The sequence below is a fragment of the Centruroides vittatus genome, unplaced genomic scaffold (genome assembly GCF_030686945.1).
Source record: "Centruroides vittatus isolate TY-2023 unplaced genomic scaffold, ASM3068694v2 contig_975, whole genome shotgun sequence".
NCBI lineage: Eukaryota > Metazoa > Arthropoda > Arachnida > Scorpiones > Buthidae > Centruroides > Centruroides vittatus.
In genome coordinates, this window is record NW_027122648.1 from 2360285 (window position 1) to 2367900 (window position 7616).

Sequence of the window (7616 nt, forward strand, 5' to 3'; positions counted from 1 at the left end):
TCATCAGTAAATTATACGTCATACAATGACGTTTTAAGAAATTGAACGAAAACATTCTGTAAACTACCCACGTGTTTAATTCGTGTTTCCACTTTAAAAAAAAAAGTACATAAAAATAGTGTGACACTTCCTTTTCAGACAAATTATTGTTGAGAAATTTAAAACCTTAGCCATAAAATTAAATAGTAATTTTCTCTAGTTTTTAATAGCTTCGAGTCAATTTGATGTGGAAACAATATGGAAATTACCACAGCAGATGCTGTTTTGACTAAGGATTATGAATTATATCATCATTAAATCAATAAGGTAGAAAGATTTAACACATTAAAATATTCTTTTTCTTATAATTTTAAGCTTATCTTTAAGGTAATCTTGAAGGAAAAACCTATATATATAAGAATGTGCCTTAATTATATACAAACTTGACCTCTATTCTTAAGCCAGAATATTAAAGAATTTAAAGTTTTTCTTATTGCTTTAATGTTAATTCTTATAAATTGGATTATTGAGAATCGATTATTGATAATAAATTCTTTCTGAAGATGATTTGATTTATAATTTCCTATTTTCAAGAAGGAAAAAATAACATTTTCTAGTAGATAATGAATTATAATCCTGTTATAAATAACTGTTTATCAGGTATTATTAAAAATATACAAGCACTTTAACGCTAATGGCTCTTAAGTGTAAAGTTTTTAAAGTATAATATTATTAAATTGTTTTATTTACTACTATCGAATGACCCGATTATACTTTCCTCGAAGCGACATTTCTCAGTAACAACAAGATTGATGCCAGACATTTAAGAGGAAAGACGAAAAAAAAATAAGAAAAATGATTTATAATTAATCGTGACATTGTCGTTTGTGATTATAATTTAATTCGAAAACAATGCAAGGTTATCTGAAGCAAAATTATAGAAATAAATATACGCTAAATTTATATATATTTTTAATACTTTACATTTTTAACACTAGATGGAGACACCTTATTTAATAGCTAATTCTTCATAGTTAAATAGTTATTTATTTTATTAAATATTTTTAAAAGTGTTTTCTTCATTTTATAAAATTTTAGTGATTATTTAATATAATAAACATTAAAATTTTTAATTTAATATTTATTATGTTTTGATGTACAGTATTTGTAGGATTTAATTTTTATAGCACTTCAATAACATTTATAAAAATTTTCATATACATATTATTAATAAATATGAAATATCTACAAAGTAAACGTGTCATTATATCAATTAAAATTTTAATATACGTAATTTTAATTTACATTATTATTACTGTATTATTATATAGAAAATATGGCGCCATCTAGTGTTGTAATTTAAAATTAAATTTGGTATTGTTTTGAAAATTTTAAATAAACATTTTAATTTAGTAACTATATTAACTTAAATTGCTTATTAAGTTTACGAAATAATTAGCATACAATTATTATTTTTATTCGATGGAATACTTCTTACTGTGCTTCTATAGTGCACTTTGCAATATTTGTTGCATACTTCAGTATATAGCAATGAGAACTTGTATAAAAAAAAAAAGATAACTCTGTGAGAGAAAATAAATCAAAAATTCAGATTATTTATTCATTGGTTTGCTCAGAACACTGGAGAAACGTACATAAAGCACTGATAATACTTGCAGAACACAAGTAAATGTGATTGACACGTGACAACCAATAACGGAAATTAATTGACAGAACAAGGATAAATATAGGAAACTTATAAATGCAATATAAAGGCAACGAAACCATTGTGAAGACAATTAGTTGTTTAGTAACTTTAATAACGGAGTAAGCAGGAAAGAGTAAAATCATATGGTGAGTGAACAAACAATAAATTAGTGTTAAGTAATTGACAGCTAAAATAAATAAACAGCTAATTCTAAATTAGCTGTTTATTTATTTTATAAAAAGAAAACATGTATAGATCGTTGAATTCTGCCAGAAATTTTGATAGTCTTATCAAACAGTAAGACTGTCATACCATATTTAAATTCCGTTCGTGTTGAATAAAATATGATAAATACAACAATAAAAACACCAGATTTTTACAAGTATGTTTTGAATTTCACGTTTGGTTATGGTCAACTTTTGTGAAGTGCTGACTTCAGAATACTCGAATATTGTGTCGTGGTAATAAATAACATGGTCAAACAGGTCTTTCGACTCGCAACTCTGTTCGCTACGCAATTCTTTCACACACAGACTGCTAAATTGATAATGTTCTCAAGATAACCATATTGTTATTTTTTCTCATATTTCCAATACTACTACAGCATTACAAGATCCAATTACGAAAGTTCTTTAGTTTAGTAAGAGACTATTGTCGCTGTTTGCACGAGACTTAATTATAAATAATTGATGTTATGAACCATCCGATAGTGGTAATTTCTGAACTGTTAATATGACAGGAATGTCCTTGATCTCCGCGAAGTATTCTCTACTCCAGGGATGGGCAACCTTTTTCTATGTAAGGTTCGCTTGTCACCTTACAGTTCACGGTATTTCTAAAATCCCCTCAGTAAATCTTAAAGGAGAATACGAGAAGATAAACTAGTCGTAGACTGATATTTAATTATGTAATCTCTGCTCAACGTATGTAATTCTTCTCTGACAAGCTGTGGAAGGTTTTTAACACAGCTTTTTATAAGTCCTATTGCAGTTATAATATTCTTTTCTCGTATTCATATGCTAATATCGTATCAAAATATTCATATATTCGAATATTTTCAACATTTAGCAAACCTTCGAATGAAAATAAAGTCTGTTCATTTCATGCTTTTTTTTATTGCGTGATGGACGTCAATCTATCATCTTCAGTGTTTATCTTTTAATGAACACATTTTGTACAATGAAGAATTACAGCAAAACAACAATTGAATGTTTTTTAGATGTGTTCAAACATTCCTTTGCGGCATTATTTCTTAGAATTATGCTTATTATTATGTCACGGAATGTTTATCTGTTACACGTTCTCCGAAAATAATGGCAAGAAACTTTACAAATATATTTCAATAAGAATTATAAAAACTGAATAATTGTTCTAAGAATTCCTTTCATCGTTATAAAAATATGAACTCTTAAGGTTTAAACTGGTATTTTGACTTTTACTTTTATTTCCCTAAATAAAAATGTTTTCCTTCTTTTTATACTATAAAATTTAAAACAACATACAAATTTATAATTAGATATGTTTATTATTATTATTTAAAAATCATCATATTGCTGATAATATGCGCGAGAAATTACAAGAATAACTAAATTTATAATAATAAAAAATCCAGCAACGAGTTAATTAAGTTTCCCGGCGACATTTAAAACTGCGTATGGCGCCATCTATTATGCGATTTTATTTATAAACTTTTGAGGGTAGAGATGAGTTTTATTTTAAAAAATTGTAAATGTTTACGAGTAGTAAAATCTTTATTAGGTACGACTAGGGTTTCTCAAACGGGATTCCGCTTGTTTTTTTAACCCGGGAAATATCCCGGGAAATCCAGCAAATTTCTTAAAAATTCACTTTTTTCTTATTTTATGTTAAGGTTGAGGAAATTTTGCAAATAGAAAGTATAATTAACTCATAAACTGCCAGAATATATTTGTATTTATTAATTTTAAACCTTCTTATTAGTATTTTAAACTTTTGCTCGTTATGGTACGTCACAAATGGTCAATAATCAATACGTAGCTTATTTGTGGCAGGACTCTGAAAATTCTTTACTTGTCAGAACCTGTAATATCTGGAATAATTGTGCTTACGCTGTCTTAAGTTTTAGCCATGCTCAGTAGCTTCGATAATTGCATAATGCCAGGTTGTGCAAATTGGGCAAGGATACAAACGAGTACGAAGTCTGCAAGTATGAAGTTTTTCTTCATAACCTGCTTATTAAAGACAAACGAACTGCCGAATTATTGGGCTATGATGTTTCTATTAAAGCAGTTGAGATAGACAAATCAAGAATACTAGAGAACAAAAGAAGTACTACAATCTCGAAAACGAACTTGAAATCTTTCAGGATACAAGTGAAAAACACATAATTTTTGTCTTCTCTTAAATGCATTAAACACGATTCCAATCACATCAATTGAATCGGAAAAGGCATTCTCGGTAGCAAGACTTTTCATTACTAAAATAAGAATTAGATTGAGTGATCGGAGTATTGACCATCTTTGCTTTTTAAAATCTTATAAAAATTTACAATATTTTGTATTATATTTTATTTAAAAAAACAAAAATTACCTTCTAAGTTAGAAGTTTGATCTAAGTTCATGCTTTTTCATTTTCAATTCAATTCAAAGGCATTTCTGTTGTTGTTGTATGCAGTTTCCAGCAAACTTTAATAAATTTTTCCTATTTGTGAAAATTTCTACGTAATTCAAAAATAATTTTTAATATATATCTTACACAGCATTATTAATATGATTTTGGAGGTTGCAGAACGTATTAAATTACTTTAAAAAACAAAAAATAATTATATCATTTGATTTCATGATATTTTGTATATCTTAAAAATAATATTTTTGTACCGGGATTTCCCGGAATATCGGGACAAGCAAAAGACCGGGAAATGAGAAACCCTAGGTACGACCAGTGGTGATATTCAGCGGGTTCGTACAGGTTCGGCCGAACCCGTTGTTAAAATTTTCAGTTTTCCGAACCTTGTTAAACACGGAACATTTCTCAGTGGTTTTGTATTTTTGAAAAAATATATTAAAATATACATATTATACTCTGTAATACTACTAAACTAGAGCCTTATACCCCGTTCGCACCGAGCATTTCAATCTAGATTGTGAGCAAGGTCGGGGACTGTCTTGGTGCAATCTCTCTCGACCGAAACGAGGTTTTATCGCGATCGATTCAAGAGAGTTCTTGAAACTAGATCCAGTCATAAGAGAGATCCCACAATCTCACGCGCGCGAAATAATACAAGATGGCTGTGGAACACGTGTCGGGCTATGGACAGCGAAATAAAAAGGATATTGTATTTCGAGAGATGATGACATCTGTCTATTATCAGCAGTGCCATTCGGGGTGAAAAATTTCTCTGCCTAAAAAAAAAAGAAAAAAAAGGTCGACAGCACTAATATACTATTGTTACCTGGTCTTCGCCCAGGGCTCGTTACGTTCCAAATACGCCATTGATTATTAGATATATCGCAAGGAAAAGTATTGTATTTATTTCTAGCCAAAACTTCCATTTTGTTTGTCGGTGATTGTCAGGGAAAAATTTTCTGCTAGCGAACCCTTTGTTAACTATTTCGAATATCACCACTGGGTACGACCCTACTGGACGCATGACACACGACCTCCCTCTATCTCCCTACCAACCACTAAAATTTATTGCATCAATTCCCCTAAAACACAAACCTTCCTGCAAAATTTCAGAAATTTTTGACAGAAAACACGAGAATTATTAAAGCTTCAAAGTGGGTAAAGAAAATCATGCCACCTACACGTACACATAAACATCCATGCATACAGTAAAAACCTTCGAATTTATTTTTATTTTATTATTTGTTTATTTATTTTTCCCCCATTTCTCGACGTTTCAAGCTCACCTGTAAAAACCTTGAGGGGTGATTTCTCGTCCGATCTCCATAGTTTCCGTCTATTACGTAGGCCTATACATAACAGATTTCGATATTCAGGATACACAGGATGAGCTTCAGGTGGACACTGGTGATATTATCCCTGAGGAAGTGGAGCGTGCGATTAAAAGCCTGAAGAATAGTAAGGCAGACGGTTTGGATGAAATTACGGCTGAGATTTTGAAGCACGGAGGGCAGCCCATGTTGGGAAAACTAACGTTATTGTTTAACAGGTGCTGGCAATGTGGCGGGTCCTAGAGGATTAGAGAAGGGGCGCTATAGTCAGAATTCTTAAGAGAAGAGGTATCTCTGAGTGTATCAACTGGCGAGGTATCACTCTCCTTTCTGTGCCTGGAAAGGCATTTTGTGTGGTACTCCTGCAACGCCTGCGGATTGCCTTCGATCAGCGCTTGTTGGGAGGGGGGAGCTAGCTGGGTTTCGCTGCAGTAAACTGTGCAGCCAGCAGATCTTCTTCCTTCGAAATATCATCAAACAATGCGTTGCGATGTTTTCCAGTATCGACACCCATTGGCCATCAATTTCATTGATTTCAAGAAGGCTTTTGACAGTGTTCACCGCGAGTCCCTCTGGCGGATCCTGCGATTATATGGTGTACCAACAAACTTTGTCACCATTTTCAAGGCCTTATATCTGCATTCGAGTTGTTGCGTCAAGACTGAAGGTCGAATACGGACTTCTTTGAAATTACGACAGGAGTCAGGCAGGGTTGTCCTATCCCCTTTCCTCTTCCTCATCATCTTTGATTATGTCATGCAGCGGGCAGAAGAGTCCGGCGCGCGCTTTGGGGCCAGCATCCACTAGTTTGTCTAGGACCGTCTTGGAGATTTTGTTTTTGCTGACGATAGCGCCCTATTAGAGGAAAGTGAGACAATGCTACAGTACACGACGGGTGCATTGGGTCGGGAGGCACACAAAATTGGCCTCCGGATAAACGCCGTGAAGTCGAAAATTATGCATGTATATAATAATGCCCAAAACTGGAGAGTAATTGTCGGAGCGCAACGATTGGAGGAGGTGGAGAGATTTACCTACTTGCGTAGTGTTATCTCCCAAAATGGTGACGCGGAAATGGACGTGAAATGCCGCATCGGAAAAGCGGCGACAGTCTTCTGGCAGATTAACAAGATCTGGCCCTCACCATCCATCTCATTGAGAATGAATTCCCCTTGTTCACCTCCATCGTAATTCCGATAGCTATTTATGCAAGTGAGTCCTGGAAAACTTCGGGAAACGATGTTTTCCAGGATCGATGTCTTCTAACAGAAATGCCTACAACGAATCCTAAAGATCTGATATTTAGATCATATCACCAATGAAGAGGTTTTCCGAAGGAATGGGATGTGCAAACTTCATAACATTGTCACCCGTAGAAGAGTCCGACTGGCCGGCCACATTTTTCATATGAAGAACAATAGCATCCCTAAGACAGCCATGAAATGGGTTCCCCTGGTGCTAAACGACAACGAAGACGCCCCAGGAATACTTAGCGTAGAACTTTTATTCACGATTTGAAGATGCTCAATATGACTTGGGAGGAAGCTGAAGCTATCGCCCATGATCGAAATCGATGGAAGATAATTGCTGCTCGGTATGCTACATAGCAATGGAGGAACTATTATTACTATTACTACGTATATAACAGAGCCGGGAAATACAGTATATGGGCTTACACTAGACTACACTACGCTGACAGAAGTTTAAAAATATTATTTAGTCAGTACATCAAGTATTTGTCAAAATATTTCCAATTTCGCCACTCGACAAATAAATATTTTATTTAGTTTGTTTTAATTAAGTCTAAAGATTGAAGTTTTTCAAATATAAATTTGGATAGAGAGAATACTGCAGATGCAATGTCTAAATTTCATCTGCGATCATTTCTTCTGTGATGCCATATTGGAATGCGATGATTTTGCATTCTACTGAATCGTGTAAATCAGGGGTCGGCAACACGCGGCCCGTTGCAACTTTTTGTGAGGCCCACAAAG